General features: G+C 45.8%; 1 long non-coding RNA gene across 1 annotated transcript in view; it reads left to right on the forward strand.

Moving 5' to 3' along the window:
• The window catches only part of LOC139059900 (uncharacterized), a 71,800-nt gene extending 52,101 nt beyond the window's left edge, over positions 1–19,699 (forward strand). Inside the window, exon 5 of the long non-coding RNA XR_011514492.1 lies at positions 19,494–19,699. This is a non-coding gene — a long non-coding RNA (uncharacterized lncRNA). The remainder of the gene's footprint in view (positions 1–19,493) is intronic.
• The last annotated feature ends 653 nt before the right edge of the window (positions 19,700–20,352 follow it).

Genomic DNA, 20,352 nt, shown 5'->3' on the forward strand with positions numbered 1-20,352 from the left:
TAAGACAGTGAAAAGTATTACAGAAATGTAGGTACAAAATTACTAAGAAAAATTTCCTGACTAATCTGGCTGAGACGGTATGATAAACAGCAAATAAAAAAAGCAAAGAAAGAGAAGCTTACACGAAGCTGACCCTTGTGATTAACAAAACGACAGTGGTATGCATGATTTGTCATGTAAAGGAATAACGCAATTTCACCATAAGCGCGAAGCAATGAATGCGATAGCGACATGTTAGAGGGTTATACGAAGTGGAACGCTCGTAGCTGCAGTGGCAGTATGAATTACAATAAACTTAATCTCACTAGGTAAACACGCCTGGCATGACATGTGTAGACACACGAACATAAAAAACTCGATGACCTAGAGCAGCATTGGTCAGAACCACGTGGTCTTGTCGGGGTTGCCGCCTTGGGTCGACCTCGCGTTCCCGAAATGCGACATACTCACGGCAGGCAGCATGTGTGCGTGCACTTCGAGCTTTTGAACTGCAGGGTTTTGTCGACGCTGTCGCTGACCCTCTGCTTCCTGTTCCCGCAGCGCGACATGTGCGCGCCTCCGCATTTGAGCTGCAGCGTACGCCGCGCGCGCCACAGAACATTGTTTCTGCATTTGAAATAAGGAAGTGGTCTTTGCGCGTAGGCGCGTCAGCCTTGCTTCACTACGATTACACCTTTCGCAGTAGCTTCTCGGCCGGCGTTCTGACAACATGTGGGGGCATGTTTGCGCCACGGTAGGAATGCGATGTTTTGCTGCGGAAACTGCGCACCGACAGGTACTATGCTAGCTACCGTACATTAGCTACTACGCTTGACAAAACGCTGGCCGAAGCCGACAGGGCCTCTTTGGTCGGCACAGTCGGCGTAGGTTGTTTTACAGTTTGCTGCAGTAAGCAAAGTTATCTAACTAAAGGTGTTAGAATAAAGCTTCTGTGCTTGTCTCGGCGATTGGAAGACAAAAACGCCTACACACATTTCACAACCGAGCGTTAACATTCTGAATCAAAGGGGATCGCACAGTTAATGTGAGTAACGATTTTCAGGATACGTACGAAAACTAAAGGACTTGACTATTTCTAGATGTAATTATTGATGGCGGTTAAAAATAGCGCTGCGTGTTCATAAAACACGCCAATCGTCTGATCACGCTGGCTTGCACGCATGAAAGGTTTACGCATGTTCCATTTACTGAGGTATGCATCCGTCGCCCAATGGTTAGAGGATCGAGTTGTTATGCTAGGCTCCTCTTTTCGAATCATGGCATCGCATAATTTCATCCATGTTAATAATTGAATACAACGTATTAGGGACAATACCACCGCTTTCCGGATCGGGTATGTTCCAAACCAATTTCGTGGGCCAATCTCGGATATGCACAGCCTGTCACGCTAGTAGAATTACATTAGTTTCAGGTTTTAGCTTTATTATTGCTTCGCGGTTTTAATGTTTATTAGCCCGAAAAGGTTTAAGATAAAAGGCATGCGCTGTCAGTGTTATGTTTCAATAAATCTGTTAGTGGGCAGCAACTCTCAAAATTCTGCGGCATAATTTTGTGCAGGACGTAAGACCTAGTGTGGGCAGTTGTGTAACAGAATAGTGTGGCATTACAACTCTCAGATCCAGCACCTCATATAGCGAGACATGACATAGAGTACACAAATACCTAAATATATACGAATGCACATGGTGACACCAACGACGAAAATTAGCTTGAAATGTCCATACAATTGCTATCCGAATAAAACAGAATGTAGGTCGACGCCTGGCCTTAAGACGAATAACATTGAAAAATAAACTATACAGTGCAGTTACATAGAGGACATGCCTTATTCGATTCATCCGGTCATTCATCGCCAGAAATTAAAACCGCAATTTAGCTGCCAGGATCCCCGCCCGGGAACTGCCGTTAGTCATGTATGACAACATGAAACACATCATCGGAGATGTCTAAGTCATTTTCATGCAGGACTAGACTTTGGGCAGTCAGCGGCATGCACTAGCTATTACTGCAGCTGACTGTAGGCGCTCTCGCGTAACTACAGGCCACTCATTCGTATTGATGGGCTAGTGCCCATCGTCAGCAACTTCCCGTATTTTACCCCATATTGGAAGACTCCAGTGGCTCTTGCATGCCACAGATTTGACTCAGTGTCAACACCACAGTGATATATATATATATATATATATATATATATATATATATATATATATATATATATATATATATATAGATAGATAGATAGATAGATAGATAGACAGATAGATAGATAGATAGATAGATAGATAGATAGATAGATAGATAGATAGATAGATAGATAGATAGATAGATAGATAGATAGATAGATGTATATATTACTAGAGACCCTGGCTATTTAGTCCACGAGAAGAAAGGAAACAGAGGGACTCAATTTTATTAGTCATACCATGAGATGCCAACAAAACAGAGACCAAGAACAGCATAGAGGAAACTACTTGTTCGCAACGGAAATAAAGAAGCGATATATATATATATATACACGCACTGTTCGTATTTGTTGGTACTTTCCCTTGTCACTGTTACATATATGTGAGAGCCCCGTGACATTTTAGTGCGCTACGGGTACTTATAATGTATATATATATATATATATATATATATATATATATATATATATATATATATATATATATATATATATATATATATATATATATATATATATATATATATATATATATATATATTTATGCCGTTTCTTTATTTCAATGGCGGAGCGACAATTTCCCCTCCCCTGTTCTTGGCCTCTGTTTTGCTGGCTTCTCATGGTCTGCCTAATTACATCGGGCACCTCTGTTTCCTTTTTTTCTCGTTTATTATATACCAGAGGTCTCTTATTCACCAGATTTGATGCGGTCAGGTAGCATGTGTTGGTTTATTGACCAATTGCCTTTACCCAAAAAGTCCACCAAAACGTGTGGTCTGCGGCAGGGAATACGTTCCACATCCGTCGCCAAGACTGTGATTGGAGGCGGTGGCTAACACCCGCAGGTTTAGTTACAGTCGATGCAGGAAAATACCTCACAAAGTGCATGGGGAGAACTGCTCCGCTGTAGCTGACTTGGTAGGGATAACGCACGCGTAATGCGAAGGTGTGGGCTCGTAACCTGCCTGCAGCCAGTTGTCTTACAGCGAAGCTGCATGTGACTAGGTTCTGATGAAAAATTTGTGTGAGAGCAAAAGCCATGTAGAATGGCGAGAAACGTACTAACAAAACGTAACTAACGTAAACGTAACTGGAACTCTGTTGTTTATGGACCGCTTTGGCGGTTCGTAATTACTACTGGCGCCTATCTACACGGTCCGTCGTCATCTACACCCTCCTGCTGCGTCGTCCAACTCGAGTTCTTGCGCGGCTTCGCGAGTGCGAGTGCCCCCGCGGCACACGCCGCGTCGGCACGGAGCATCCATGCTGCTGTCCGCTGCGTCGAGGGAGCGCAACATTACCGATAAAACTGCCATCCAAGCCAGGAACGTCTCCTTCGTGGGGACAAGCGCAACGTGTGAAGGCGGTACCCTGAGCATGGATACCACCAACATGGAGCAGAACAGCCCTGCTGTCGTGGCGCACACCTCAGCCAAGAAAACGAAGGAAGCTACTGGCCTTCCATCGGATGAAAATGTAGCTCCAGCAGCCCCGAAAAGACCTCGCTCATCACAAGGCCTACCCGCACGACCGACACGCACGTCTCCGGAGTCGGCAACGACATCGTGGTACAAAGTGGTTACCAAGCCTCGTGCTAGATGTGACATGTCCACTCTGCACAACCGTATCATTCAAGCGGCCCTGGACGCCTGCCTCGAGCCTTCCCGATTTCAAGGTTTTGCTCTACACAAGCACACTAATACGGTCTCAGTATGGGCGTCTGCTATGGCACTGGTTTATAAACTCGAAGAACTGCAACAAATACAAGTCTCGGATGAGTGTGTCCTTCCAGTCCAGGCGTACCTCGCCAGTGGTACAGATTTAAGACGCTACGTGGTTAATGGCGTTCACCTTGACGAAGAACCCGAGAGGCTCCTGCAGGAACTATCGTGTCCCACACACAAGGTCGTGGCTACTCGCTACCCAGGCAGCGTTCGTACGTGCCTAATCACGCTTCAAGGTCCTAATTCCTCACCTGAATGTATCCTGTGTTACGGCTGCGTACTGCGCCCGCGTCCGTTCAAGCCATCCGTTGTGTACTGCTACTCTTGCTTTAGACATGGACACATGAAATCATCCTGCCCCTACCCACCTAAAGACGACACCATGGAGCCTGAACCGTCGGCATCGTTTAGATGCGGCCTATGACAAACAAATGATCATGACATCACTTCCACGACGTGTCCTCCGAAGTTGAAGGCCACTAAGAAGGCTCGGCAACACCATTCTCGACAGCTAGCAAGAACGCCTCGAGATTCATCAATGAAACAAGTCCCTGTGTACAACCGTTACACCATTCTGGCCTCGCTGGAAGAGGACGCTAGCCAGGTGACAAAAGCAAGTACAGCGACAAGTGATGCTGCCGCTCGTACCTATAGCGCAGCTGTTAGGTCGTCCACTGCACGACCGCAACGGGCATCACAACCGATAAAAGACACGCCGCTTCCATTGGCAGACAAAGAGTTCGAAATCGACGCTCGCCTGGCCAAGCTTGCAAAGGAAATCCACCGTCTCAAGGAACGCCGTACACTGCTCCGGCGTCGTCATGACGGAGCATGGCCGTCGCATTCGCCGTAGACGTCTGGTTCTTCTCATATGGCTAACCCGGCATCTGTGTCGAAACCTCTTTCATCCCAAGAACTCATGCGCTTCGTTGCGCAACAGCTCCAGCATCTCACCTCGGTTCTACTGGCCAATCTTAATCTATGATGGCTGCTACGTCTTCAAATGCGCCAGCAGATATCGTACAGTGGAACTGTTGCGGCATCGCGCGGAAGGTCGGAGAGCTGCGTCAGCGTCTCAGATATGGGAAGCTGCGTATTTGGGCTCTACAGATTCAAGAATCCAACGGCCTGCCACCCATTCCAGGATTTGTGGCATACTCATCGCCTTCAATGTTGGATCGTAGGAGTGCTACACCCGATGTCCCTCCAGGAAAGGTTGCAGCGTATGTAAGATGCACTCTTCATCAGACTCGTGTTGATCTTTCATGGTGGTGTACTCTATGGCAAGAAGTCGTGGCCGTATTGGTCCGCCTCCAACGCACGGACGTTATCATCGTTTCATACTATGCCCGCCCTACAGCGTTCGTGCGACACGGTTGTGTCTCGGCTGGCTGGCGCACCTACGACAGAAACATCCTGGTTGCCCCATTATGGTCGCAGGAGATTTTAACGCGCCCCACCCCACATGGGGATACGCTATTTCCAGTGCGCGTGGTACATGTGTGCTGGAGACACTTATGGACGCCCAATTCACTCTGCTTAATAAAGCGTCAGTTCCTACTCGCCGGTGAGATCACCCTCGCGCTCCGCCACACTCACCGGACTTATCTTGGTGGCTAGGAAGGACGACAGTCTCGTGGTTGTGTGAACCCGACTGCCGGGGTATCGACCATCATCCGATTCACCTTGGCTTATCTTCGCGCGGAACTGGCCGCCTCCGCCGACTAAGTCGAGTGGTGAACGGGGATCGATACAGGGTGGTATCAGAAAGTAATGTATCCAACTTCATGGTGGACCCGTCCCATTGCCTTAAGGCGGCATTAGTTGAGGCCACACGTGCGTCGTGGGTTGATGAATCGCGAACCGCTCTTGATTTGCAACTTCTGCGTCTCTGGGCGTCGCGCCGCCAAGCAGAACTTGCATCAGAACATGACCCTGCATCAAATACCCTTCGTTTAGAGGCCCAACGCCTTACTGCAGAAGCTCGGTGCCATGAACACCGCTTAGAACATGGACGCTGGATGGACTGGTGCTCTTCTCTCGGACCTTCGTAGTCCAGTGCCTCAATTTTCCGCACCTTCCGAGTAATGGCACGTGGTCGGCGCCCTCCAGAGCCCGCAGCCTGCGCCCTATTAGCATCGGCCCAGACACCAGCAGTATTCGCAGAAACTGTTGCCCACACCTTTTTTCCGGCTTCAGACACAGCACCACCACCTTTCGTTGTTCAAAACTGCCTTCCGGCGGACGCAGGCACGCCGCCTACGCTCTCTGACATCGAGGGTACACAAGCTGCCTTCACTATGGCGGAATCTTTACCGGCAATCGACCTGTCGAAGCCATCCTGGTGCCTCAAGGCACAATGGGCTCGCCTCGAGGCACCAGGACCGGTTGGCATATCATATTAACTTTATAAAAACACGGAAGGCAAGGTTCTCGAAGTGCTGTTGGGGGCCATAAACGAAGCTTGGGCTACATGAGTCATTCCCGATTCTTGGCGGCATGCAGAAATGGTCACTATTCCCAAACCCGAAAAACCCTAAGATAATATCGCTCATATACGCCCAATAGCACTAACGTCAACGTTAGGCAAGCTGATGGAGCGTATGCTTGCGACACGTATTACATGGTGGCTCGAGCGGTGCTCATGGTACCATCCTGGTCAAATCGGTTTCCGTGCTCATCTAGGCGCAGAGGATGGGTTTGCGTACCTATCTTCTGGGGTTCTCATCGGAGGCCGCTCTCGAAGAATTCTCATGATTCTGGCAATGGATATTCGTAAAGCATACGACCATGTGAGTCACGAAGCAATTGTCGGAATTCTCCATTGACTTCAGTTCCCTAGTCATGTCTGCACATTCGTCGAAGTCTTCCATGTGCGCTCGTGCCTTCTCCATTCGCCTGGCTGGCCAAGTGGCAGGTCAGTTCGTCGCACGTCGGGGTGTCCCACAAGGATATGTGCTCGCACCAGTCATATTCAATATTGCTCTCCTTCCACTAGACTGGAAGCTAGCCACGATACATAACGCACAGTACATAATGTACGCAGGTGATATCACTGTCTGGTCAGTTGATCCTAAAATCTGCCACCAAGGACAAGCACTCCAAGAGGCCCTAAACATGACGCACAACTGGTGTGCTCAGATAGGCCTTGACATTTCCAAGGAGAAGACGACGTACATGTCAGTTGCTAACAAGTATGGGCGCCGTCTACTGGCACTCCGGCCTCTTCAGTTAACTCTGGATCAGCAACCATTGCACGAGGCTTTAACTCTCCGTGTACTCGGCCTTGAAATGGATTCCTCCGGATCTGCGGGACCATGGGTCAAGAATGCAAAGCAACAGGCCACAGAAACCATGCAGTTGATACGTCGGTTTGCGAAGAAATCTGGCGGAGTGAGCACCAACATGGCTTGCCGTCTTGTCCGTTCTGTATTGCAACCACGACTCGTCTACAGAGCCCAGTTTCATCATCTCACGAAGGCACAATGGGCTCGCCTTGCGGCCATTAATAACGAAGCTATGCGGGCCATAACGGGACTACCACGTCTCACTCCGTCGCCAACCCTACAGGCTGAGTCCCAACTCAACACTATTGACGAACTCGTACACCAACGTTGATGCGCGCGCGCCTTAAAGCCATCAGATTTCGGCTCGGCTGCTTCACTGGCCCGGTACATGGGACACGAAGTAGACAATCCATCATCCATGAGACCCGATGTAGCTCCGTGGAAAAGGGTACAATTAAGTGACAATAAGCCTCTTGCTCGCATGTATAGCCCAGTTCCTCGTCAGGCGAATGCCCGTGTTTCCCGCCTTCATCGCGCCGATGACAATCAAGACGATGCGACTCTTGTAGCATACACTGATGCCAGTGTTAATGGCACCATGATTCACAAAGCTCTCGTGTGTCCATTGATACCAGAGGCAGGCTAAACGTGCTCGTATGTTGCCGATCCTGCACCACCGGCCTACCTTGCCGAGCTTGCTGCCATACGAGACGGCTTAGCCGCGTTGCTACCCAGGTGGCACGTCAGGTTGGGCCAACGTTGGAAACATATTGGCTCTTCTTGGCCCAATGACGGCCTAAGATTAACAGCGTGGTTCCAATATTGGCAGTGCCATTCTGTTTCCTGGCCCAATGTTGGCCTAACGTTAACAGCGTGGCGCCAATATTGGCTGTGCCATTCTGATAGAGATCCAACGTTGGCCCACATTACACAGTCAGTAAACAATATTGGCCGTGCCATTCTGATAGAGATCCAATGTTGGCCCACTTTACACAGTCAGTAAACAATATTGGCTGTGCCATTCTGATAGAGATCCAATGTTGGCCCACTTTACACAGTCAGTAAACAATATTGGCTGTGCCATTCTGATAGAGATCCAATGTTGGCCCACTTTACACAGTCAGTAAACAATATTGGCACTGCCGTTGAACAAGGCGGGAATTATTGGATCGACTATCGTATGGATTTGCCAATATGGGTTACTAGTTGGCTTTCTTTGGAGGACATTGGCCCGTAGTAAGCTAATTTTCGCCTTGTCGGCTTTTAGTGCTCTACGACTTGCTGATTTTGAACAACGTGTTTTGAAAACTAACACACTGATCACAGGCAGACTGCGCAGGAACCAAAAATATGTTCTCCCATGTCAATTCCATGAATGGTACACCGCCATTATTGCACTTCTCCTTTACCGAAATGTGTCCCCTAAAGAGAAAAGCTAGTGTACCACGTAGCAAGCAGGGGAAGTCACATAAATTTAGCCGCTGCTTTATTGATCGTGAATAAGAACTTGAGCTTTTCATAAGAAGCAACGGTATTGCGAATTTGCCTGCACATTGTATTTTTTTCATGTACGCTCCGCGGCTTTGGTGGGTCAGGATTCTGAGGAGAATCGAGAATTACAGTGCCTCAGAGCTGATGGAACCGTTTTATATTGCATCGAGATGGAGCGCATATGCATTAGTGAAACTATTGTTTGTTTAGCATGCATGGCATGTTGCGGCGACATAATCATCATGCTCCTATTCTAATATATTTGTTTGTTCGTGCATGTGTAGTAAGCTCCTTGTATGAATGCCCCTGACAGAAAAAAAAATTAATTTCATGTTTTGGCATTTGCGTGTCAACAACCTCTTGTCTTTGCCTTTAGTAGGCACGGCGCATTCCGGATTTTTTTTTCGGCCTAGCTTTCCGTCCTTCAGCCCACCCTTGCCTCTCCCCCACGCACCCAGGTGAGCCTGGTCAATGCTATCAGTCAAGCGTTCAGACAGCCATAAGCTGCTGCGTCGAATTGGGTGCTCTCGGAAGCATGGGCGAAAGCGGCGGGGTCACTATTGTCCTCCTTGTCGCCCTCCATCGCTGCCACCCCAAAACCCGGTCGGGCTAGGTCCAGCCGGGGAAAGTGGCGTTTACGCCGTATTCTTCGTTCAACCTTTCCTTTCACTCTTTCCTTCTATGCGTCGCTAGCACGCCGACTGGGTGCAACACCGCCTGAGTGCTTGCCGTCTTGTCCGTTCTTGCCAGCGCACTCCTCTCGTGAAAAATACTCGCTTGCGGTCGGCATTCCTACTGAGAAGCCTACATCTTGAAATACGCAGCAATGTGGCCACGAATTTTTGTGAGTGTTAGAATTAATATAGGCGAAACAACAATTTGAAAAAAAGTCGGCGCTCGTGGCCACCGTCTTCGATGTGGGATGAACTCGGATACAAAGAAGCATGGATCATACAATGGTGAGTGCATTTGTTTTGCGCATGTTATAAGTTTTATCAGAAGCAATATCACCGAAGCTATATCACCCAAGCAATATCACGCGGTATATATATTACTGAAACAGGCCTGGCTAATGTAGAGTGCCTGTAATTAAATAGCTCTTTTTATTTGCAGCCTTTGAATAGTGCCTGGAGTAGAACCACGTGTAAATCTCTGTGAATTTCACCCAAATTCCAGGACTATGATTTTATCAAGCCACGCGCGCGGCCTGATCCTGCTAGTGATACCGAGGAACCACGCTTCTTCTCACTGGTATAGGTCAAGCATCTTTTCCAGCTGACAGTTTTTCTTTCTTTTCGTATAATAAATGCTTCTTTTACTAGTGTTTCTTGACGGAACTTCTCGGTTTCCACATTAAAAATTTCGCACGAAGGCCGTATTGTGTCTACACAGTCTGAAACTAGGCTTTTTGTGCTGCAGCAGGTTTTGCTGCAATTTTTAATTATAAAGTGCTACGCTGACTAGGTGTGGGCTGTAAACAAAGCGGACGGATCCTGCGCATTTTATGTCTGTTCTAAATATTACGTTACACCTTGTACAAGGTATGCCATATGTGTCGAAATATTAAGAAGTGTTACTTGACAAATCTCTTGCAAGAAAGTTTCTTGATTCACCCCTTCGAACTCTCTGCTCAGACTTATAATATTGTTGCAGTATGGCGATTTTTCAAATGAAAACTCTCCCACATACATTTGTCATATCAACATCTCTGACAATGTTTCTTTTCATTTTACAGTGCAAACATTTCCTCCAAGTAATGGTGAAGTCGCTATGGGATATGGTGGCAATATCAACGAAACCACCGCCTTATCGTGGTCCTCGGGCGCCTGATAAGCCCGCTGTCATCCAAGCACTGACAAACCTGCCTACCGACGTCAGCTCTCTGCGCTGAAACCCCTGGCCAGCCCACCGTCCTCGGCACCTTGCCCAATTCCTATCCTGAGGGCAGTGCCTGTAAATAAACTGTTTGAAGATAACCGAGCGTCACCCATCTAGGTCCACGGAAAATGCCTGTTTGTGAAAATTTATTCGCAAATAAACTGTCATAAACGTCAATTTCAGTATTCCTTTATTATTATTTGCAATCATATATGACTTCTGCTTCTTGACATCTTTTTGTCGAGCTTTCCTAGCTACTATTGAGGAAGACGGTAAGGGGACAATTGCTACAAAAAATGCCGCTAGCAAAATGTTTGCGGTAAGAATATGTGCGTGCTCTAAAGCCAGCATATCTAGAATATTCGTCATGCAAAGGGCATTGGCTCAAAGCAGGCATTAATAATGGCAACGATATGGCTCAACACTGGTCCTACGCTGGCAGCACGATGGCTGCTGCATTGGCATAACATTGGCCCAATCTTGGCTTTAACGCTGGTCCTACGATGGCTGCTGCATTGGCATAACATTGGTCCAATCTTGGCTTTAACGCTGGTCCTACGCTGGCAGCACAATGGCTGCTGCATTGGCATAACGTTGGTCCAATCTTGGCTTTAACGCTGGTCCTACGCTGGCAGCACAATGGCTGCTGCATTGGCATAACATTGGTCCAATCTTGGCTTTAACGCTGGTCCTACGCTGGCAGCACAATGGCTGCTGCATTGGCATAACATTGGTCCAATCTTGGCTTTAACGCTGGGCCAGCATTGGATTGGGTTGCACTTTGCCGATATGCCAATATTGGTCCGACATTGGTACCAATTTCTGCCAGCATTGGGCCATGGTTGGACCAATGCTGGTGTGCTGCCTGGGTACCTACTGTTCAAGATACTCGTTACTCTCAACTCATCATTCGCACAGACTCGACTCAAGCCATCCACGACATACGTAGGGTATCTCGGTCCACTCTATTCTCAGATAGCATTCACCGTCTTGCTGCCACTACGAATATCCTCCCCACAAAACACACAAGCAGCTATTTGATGTCTAAAAGATGTCTTCAACGGCTAATTCAAAAGCCTAGTAGCTGTCTTGATCAAGACATTTTGTAGCCATGGACGTCTAGAAGTACTTCAGTTAGCCCTGCTAACGTTACGCTAAAAGTTGGCTAATGGACAGCTTGACAAGAACAACTGAAGACTTTTATTAGACATTCCCCCACATTTTTGCGGCAGCTCTTACAGTAACACGACGTTTGCCCACAGTTACAATTTATTTTAAACGAGGCATGGACATCAGAAAAAAAAGTTTATATTGTCGGATAGAGTGATGCAGAGGTAGTTTTTCCAGATGTGAACCATGGGAATAGTGTAGTACAGCCTCATTGGTCAATTTGTGCTTTTTAATTAGACCAATCAATTGAATGCCACCTGTCAGAATTATTTTGCAAATCAAACAAGATCTGTATTGTATGCTGATATAATTCCAATGTTCACTCATTGACCTAAACAAGAACGTCTGTGCGTGAAACACGTCATTATTGACAAAACTTCGCCCTGCTGGGTCTCCATCAAATTGAAATAGTTTCTAGCAAAGAAAAATTTTGTCAGTGATGCTGCAGTTCAGGCAAAAATTACATCCTGGTTTCAGCTAAGGGGGCACAATAGCCTTACACCAGTATACGAAACAGAACACTGTGCTGCAATGAGTTAAGAAATAAAGGATAGTACACATCTGGAAAAACACTCTGTGAACCACTCTAACTAGCAATATAAATATATTTTTTCTGATGTCCACGCTTCATTTAAAAGTAAATTGTAATTTACTTTCTGGGTGCCTCTTGTAAGCTAACACCACATGCTTGCACAGCATCACGCAGAAATAATGGCCAGTTCTTCGGCATACCATCCATTAGTGAATTCCTTGTACGTTGCATGTTACAAGAACTGAAAGATAAATCATAATATGCTGTTAATTTTTTTCAGAAATTGTATGATGAGCTTTTCATGCATAAAAGGTGATTGCAAGCGAAAATGCAGCAAGGCATCAACTTCACACCATGTCACATACTCATACTTTATTACCTAATAGATTAGAAAAGATGCAGAAAGTGTAATTAAGAAGAGTGACAAATAGCAGCAAAGGTGATCATCGATCAATCTTGAAGATGATTGCCGCCGCTGCCAGAGTAGGCCAGCCTCCGTAGGAGAGCACTGGCTGCCCACAAAAGCTTGCTGTCACAGGCCACCCGTGACGGTTCTTGTAGATATAGGCAAGCAATACCTGCACAGAACAGGAAAAAAAGGGCAAGGGAGGAAATGGAAATGTTGAAATTGGAACTTCAATTAGCAATATGTGCAAAGTAAGAAGTATTGCTCACATTAAAAATAAATTTAAGTACTCCTTTCTCTTATATTACGGGTATCTTAAGGTATGTATGCAATGATGTTTAAAATGACTGCTATATTTCCTATCATAAGAAGCCAACAAACACTGACACCAAGGACAACATAGGGGAAATTACTTGTGCTTGATAAATTAAATAAAAAACGATAAATTAATGGAAATTAAATTAAACACCTTGCCGCAGGTAGGAACTGAACCCACAACCTTCGCATTTCGTGTGCTATGCTCTACCAATTGAGCTACAGCGGCATCGTTTTCCCATCCACTTTCTTGGGTATTTATGTGTCCTAGTAGAACGCTGGGAGTGTTAGCCAGCGCCTCAACTCAGAGACCTTGTTCCTGGCATATAGTCATTAAGTTTCATAGCAGTCAAAGTCAGCCTTTAAATTATTGTATGGTGTTTTGTGGACACTTATCAACCTGTCAAACAAGTCTGAGAAGCTTCCTGCAAAATATAATTAGTTTAAAACAGTAATTCACTCTGCAGGTAAATGATGTACTAACTTAATTAAAAAGTTAAACAGCGTCTTATATTGTTGAACTAAAAGCAAGTTTGGCATTTTGCGCTGCCTAGCTGTTGCCTTTCTTTCAAACTTAAACATGACACAGTACAGAGTAAGCAGGTAGCATGCAAAGGAGGACTGGTGATAAAGTAGTGTTCCAAAGCAACACTCCTAGCTGGATCAATCACTTTTGTTGATATATCTTCAAGTGACCCTAATTGGCTTCGGGCAATACCTCACACAAATGACGCAACACCTTGGATGATGCGTCATGCAAAGTTGAAAGTATCTTGGAAGTGTTAACATGCTGTTTGCATGAGAAAGTGCAAAGTGATTCGTATAGGTGGCAAATTATCAGTGTATCTATAGCCTCAGGTAATTCTGAGCATCTATGCTGACTTGCAACTGAGAAGCCACTGCACACAAAAAGGTTTATTCAAGTAATGGTCCATGCAGAATAATTGCCCACCTAGTGAAAAGGCAAATGTGGCAGGCTAATGGGCCAGGGCAAATAGACTGATAAATTCTGATAACACCTCCAATGATATTATTGAAATAGGTGATAAAAAACAGCACAGATAAAATTGCAGTCATGACAAAATTTTAAAAGAACCTCTGCAAACTGCTGGAACCCTCAGCATCATGCCTGTTCTACACGCACATATGTTGCAGCGCAATCTTTATCTCAGAGGCAGGCGCCTCCACAGATCACTTTGTGATCTCCTCACAATAAGGTTAAAAAACAGTCTGGCACAAGCTACTTGATGCGATTCATTTTGCAAGCACCAGCCAAGTGCTGATGGTGGTAGAGCAAAATTTGAGTTTGTCCTTGTATGGAAGCCTTGGCCTGTTTTATCAATTCTAGCGACAAATCGCACCTTTTACAGCACACATAAATCTTAAATTAGACTGCTTGCTGATGCTGTACAATAAGTTCCTGTAAAGAAACTAAATCACACAGAAAACATTTAGAATACCAAACTAATCAAATACTGGCTTGAATACATTTGTGCGTTAGGGAAGCAAGGTGTAATGTACACTGTTGTGGAAAATTTTTACTCATGTATGGAATACTTCTATGACACAGCAGAGTTAATTTGCGAGTTCTTACATAGCAATGACTACCTACAGGTAAATTTTGTAAGGCTTAGGGAAACTAATTATTAGTAGAAATGTGTATGTACACTGGCACTGAGAAATTGGTTATAATAGTGGCAGCTTATAATGGACCAGTGCAAAAAAATGGCCGTTGGTGAGACACCAACTAGCTATTTTACCACGAAGCACTCCCTGGCCTTAACCCACATAAAAAGCACTGGGAGGACCAGAGAGGGTACAGTACATTGGCTTACACTGATCATGAGGTCCCGTCATCCAGCTAGCGCCAAGGTACAAGAAGGATGTCCAGCCGTCTATAGAGTGAAAGGGACAAAAGAAGATAGCATCAAGTGAGTTGAAAGGCAGATTTGCAATTACAAATAAGGTGACTCAGTCACAGTCATTCATTAATAAATGCCAAGCTGTCGCGATTTCACTCCCAGATGAAACACCTACTAGGTTAAAGGTTTTGCTGCTTATTTAGAACAAAACAAGTGAAATTTGTACATCAGCAGACGATTTAATTTGAAATTGTATAGATGAAGTAAACATTGCAGTTATATTTTTTGTTTTGCTATAAAGTGGGATAGCTACAAACTGCATAGTCACTGACACGCGCGCACACGTAAGTACAAAAGGACACAAAATAAGGCGAGTTCAGTCTGGCTCAGCATTACAGCCAGCGCGTCGTCTTCGAATGCACTCCTTTCGGTTGGCTCGTGCTACGTTAACCACAGGCTAACAAGCAGGTCAAAGTTCTGGCTGTTGTTGCGGAAGTCGTGGAGCGCGGTAGTGCTGAACGGCTGAACACAAGCAGAACCCTCGTATAAAAGTAATTACGAAAACTCGCAGGGCAGAAGAGCCCATATATCAAGAATTGCCGCGGGTAACACCTAAATATATTCACATTGTTGACGAAAAACGAAGCGCAATGTATTTCACTTACCGGAAAAAGTGTTACCCGAACGTGCGACGTACAAAGGCGCACCGAGACACGAAGGCGGCGAACGCAGATCCCGCCATTGTGGTAGTAAGCCGTCGGCGAAAACACGCAATACAGCCGATGTCACGAAGCACTGATGCAAAACACACGGCACACAGCATCAGCACAGCTAAATGACTCCAGTTAATATCCAGTATAAATGTACAGAACGGCTTAGAATGACGCACAACTGGATAACGAACCCACCACCGAGAAATAGCGGGCGGCAGTGGCCGTTTTTTCAAACTTCCTGCCTCCCAGTGTTTCCAGCACAGAATGAGATGTCCGACAAATTTGGATTGTGCCGCCAAAGTGGTCGCAGCGCGGTGGCTCTGTGACACCGCTGTGCAACACCAGCGTTTCGCTCCTGCTGCTGTAAACACCTGCTGCGCGAGCATAGAATGGTTTCCAGGCGTCGTGTGCGCGTCCCGTATGGAAAACAATAACACGCCCTTGATTGTTGAAGTTCTGGTGTGAAATTATTTAATATTAAAGCCAATTAACTTATGTTGCTTCGAACGAGTTCGATTTGTCTGAGGCGTCTTTTATTCGCTAACGCCGACGGTAACCGCACATTTAACACGTCGTTTGGCATTTTATGCACTTTTAGACAAAAAGATCTAGAAAAGTTCTTGAGTTAGACATTCTGAATGCGTTTACCAAAACAGACTCTAGTGACACCTGTAGTGGGTTTTGCCACCGATAGAATATATACTAGCATATTCCAAGTGCTGAGGTTATGTTTAGAAGAAATTCTATTTTCAGTCTTATCATAGACCAAGACGTCTATAGACGTTTGTAGCCGTTTCAAGAAGTTTTTAAGAGGTTCTGTGTTTCGTGGGTCATAAGCGTCCAGTGAGTGTCTCGAGCACCCCAGCCGTGTCTCCTTGAAGCAGATATGTGAACCCACCCACAAATTACAACATACCCACTTCCACATTCCTGGAGACGCCTGTGGACGACTGATCCGGGAAAAGGAAAACCTCCGACGTACCACGCGAGCTCTCATACCTCCGTGTGTGTCAGACCTCCCTCGTTCGTTAACCCGCCGAGAGGAAGTTACGTTAAGGAGGCTACGTGTCGGAGTCGCCCTCACCCCGTCTGTGACCGCTTTCTGGCCACAACAGTACCATGGTCTCTACGGCTCATCGTGCCCATTTTGCAACACAGGAATCTAAAATGTGACAGTGACACACCTATTATGGACGTGCCCAGGACTTCATCTAAGCCGTCTCCGCCATCTCCGGGCAACAGGCCTTCGGCCTAGCTGCCCACCCGACCTTGAACGTTGGATTCGTGGACCCCATCATCGTTCACTCCTAGATTTTTCGCACGAGTCGAATCCGTTCGTGTATTTCTAACATCTTTTGTATTATGCCTAAGGGCATGCTTTCGAAATAAAAAAAAGAAACAGACGGTCGTCTAACTGCTTCCACGTGATGCTATCAATCACGACGGTCGCTATGAATGTTAACATCTCATAGACCATGTTATGACGCATGACCTTCATGGCTATATATGAAACGTGGGATGCCGGCGATCATTCGCTTCCATTGGAGGGTTGAAAAGTACAATAAAACGTGACAGTGTATCCGCCAGCTGTCGACTTTAACGCCGATTTCGCAGTGATAAATTACTTATATACCCCCTGAAATAAATACAATGTTCACGAAGGATTTGCGTAGGTCCCACTCACATATTAGCATTCTACTTTAGAACTACGTGAAACACATCAATTTTGTCCGCTTCTTTTTTCAAAATTTGCGACATTGAACAAATAATAAAATATTACATCCTCATTAAAAAAAATATGCTTCCAAAGTGCTAGATGTGTGCGCATCTTCAATGAACCTCAGAAGTCTGTGTTATCTGCGCGTTCCTTGTACGCGCAAGCTCTTACCTGCGTTTCATCTGCGCCTCGGTAAGGGAAATCAACCCCCACCAAGCCATGTTGCAGGCCTGTGCACTCTGCTTTATGGTGTCATACTACTTGGACTGAAATTTTCATTGGCAAGCCCGGCGTGACGAAAGCGGTGACCTAAAAATCAACACGGCTTACTCGGGAGCGTCCCCATCACTTTCTACGGCAGTTGCACAAGGCAACATGGCATCACAGATCGAAGTTTACCGAGCTTGCCAAGTGTCTCAATGAGCTCGTGTGCCCGCGAGTAGTTCAATACTCCAAAGACCGCTCAGAGGCGTTCAATGAGACGTTAGTTCTTTCGCATTCACCACAATTAAGAAAGGCTTAGGTGTCCCTATACTTTTTGCTTAGGGCTCACTAGGATTCATACCCACCAAAATTCTACTCTGCCGGGCTCACGCGAACTCATGAAAGCTTGCCTCACGTCGCACAGCAGATATTGTCTTAGCAAAACGAGAGCGAGAAAGTTTCGCCATCAGCTTTCGTGTTCTGTAGAGTTTTGAGACCCCGTTTGACTTGCACCAATTTCTAAAGCCATCTCAGTTCACGCAGAGGACTAGGCTCAGGATTGGGCAATGATGGAAATGAACAGTTTGCAACGCTTTTTCATGAGACATGCGGTAAGTCGTTATGGCAGCGTCGTCTTCTGTCATGGCATCGTCCTCGCAAACAAGGATGCATTGCCGTTGTTGTTGCCACGTCCACCTCTCATTTTCTTTCTGTTGCTATTGCACACAAGTTCGTTCCACACGTTCACACATGTCTGCCCTAACACAGATATGTTGAGCTATCTGGTACTCCCTGCGGAACACTAAACCACTCTAAGTATCCTGATACCTACAAATTTATCCATGTAGCAATAACTCTAGAAGTACCGGTAACCTTCATATTTTTTTTATTTTTGTGCGATTACACGCGAAATAATATCATACATATAATAGGTCTGTAAAAATATCGCTATTTTGACGATATTTCCAGTGGCTGAAAAACATATTTACTAAATATTTCACTTTAGTTTCACATACTGCTCAATATGAAAAATTCAAGGGGCACTTACTCCTTCCTACATGTATTAATCTGAAAGCTTGTGACATAGCAAATGAGAAGGCTTAGGATGATAAAGGTACCCGTTGCTTGTTCAGTAGTTGAGAATAAACTATATTGGTTAACTGTACAATAAATAGCGTCACCTCAATTAAGACGAAAGCTCGAGTGTTTGACTCCCACCAATGATCGTGGGTTTGTAGCCTTCTCGGACCATGACATGGTCACCCCAAAGCCGGCCATGATTAACGTAGAATAAAAGAGAATATAATAGAAAGTTTATTGCTCTTTCGCGCAGTACAAAGCAGTAAAGGGAAGAAGGGACACTGGGAAAAAATCTGCTAAAGGCAGCTTGAGGGGCACACAGTAAACATAAAAGATCGTGGGTTCAACTCCCACCAATAGTGTCGAGTTCGTAGCCTTTTCCGATCATGGCTTGATTATGCCAACACCGGCCTTAATTAACATCAAAGATCGTAGCTTCAACTCCAACCGATCGTGGTGGGTTCGTAGCTTTTTCACACCAAGGCGTGCTCATGCCAACGCGGTTTGACTCCCAACAAAGGTTGTGGGTTCGGATGTCTTAATTAACGCTAACTTAATTACCGTTGCCTCAATTAACCTTGCATTAAGACCAAACGTCAAGGGCTCGACTCCCGCCGGTCATCGTATAGGTTCGTAGCCTTCTGACAGTGGCGTGGTCCCCACCAATGCCAGCCTTAAATACATTCGCCTTAACTAACACCAATGTTCATAGGTTTGACTCCAACGTTCGCCGGCTGGTAGCTATTTCGGACCCTGGCGTGGCCACACCAATACCAAATTTTCCGCTTTCTAGGGCATATAATACGTTCGCATTAAAAAGGTATTGTATGGGCTAGAATATTCAAACATTGTAGTCGCACCGTTCTGGACAGCATTATGTTTACTTTGCTTAAGAGAAGCATAGTCGCCTATTTATTTTCATTTCTTTTCAGATAAATATGAGTGCGAAATGTACGCCTGGGATGAAACTGTGCAAACGCAGCTCACTGAGTGTAAGAAAAATTATGAAGAGTGCTGTACAGGAACAAGCAAGAGAGGGGAGACTGTCTACAATAATCAGTGTACGGAACAGCCAGGTTGCTGAAAGGCTTGCAGTTAGCTGGACAAAGCGACATTTCTTCAAGCTGCTCCAATAAAACTCATATGCCTAATAAAATCTTATTTACCCTTAGGACATATCGCTGCATCGTGGACTTTGAACTCCATGATCCCAGAGTTTCCTTGTCAAAGGTTGAGCGGCGAGGTCGGACGACGTCGTTAAGGTGAAAAATAGGACGGGCGACCTTCTAGTGGTGCACGTTACTGCAACCTTGCGGAGGTAGCGAGTGGCATTGCGATACTGGTGCCTTCAAGGTTGTACGCCTCAAAAGGAGGGTGGGAGTACCGGTATAGTTTAAGTCGGTGAGGCTTAAAGGGGTTACGAGGCTGTCAACAGCGATGACCCACGGTTGTTACAATACCGGGCGACGTGGTCGATGTGGCAGTAGTTGAAACAAAACTCCCGATAATCTGCAGTCCTCCATTCAGGCGGGTTATGAAAGCGTCTTTAGAGCCGTTGATCCTTAGGTGGCGACCTTGGGCGAAAGTCAGCTCTTCGAGGCATAGAAACCATGCAAACACAAATCCAAATTTTTATTGTTCCTGCCGCATGGTAGTTTAATCAAGGTACCGAAGAGATGCATGAATTGCATAGGTCATTCTCGAGAGTTAGTGCTTCAGTTATTATTAGCGTTTACGGGGACTCGGCACTCATGATCGCCACCGAGGAACACTCATCTACCTATTTGCTTT

The sequence above is a fragment of the Dermacentor albipictus genome, chromosome 5, assembly GCF_038994185.2.
Source record: "Dermacentor albipictus isolate Rhodes 1998 colony chromosome 5, USDA_Dalb.pri_finalv2, whole genome shotgun sequence".
Lineage (NCBI taxonomy): Eukaryota > Metazoa > Arthropoda > Arachnida > Ixodida > Ixodidae > Dermacentor > Dermacentor albipictus.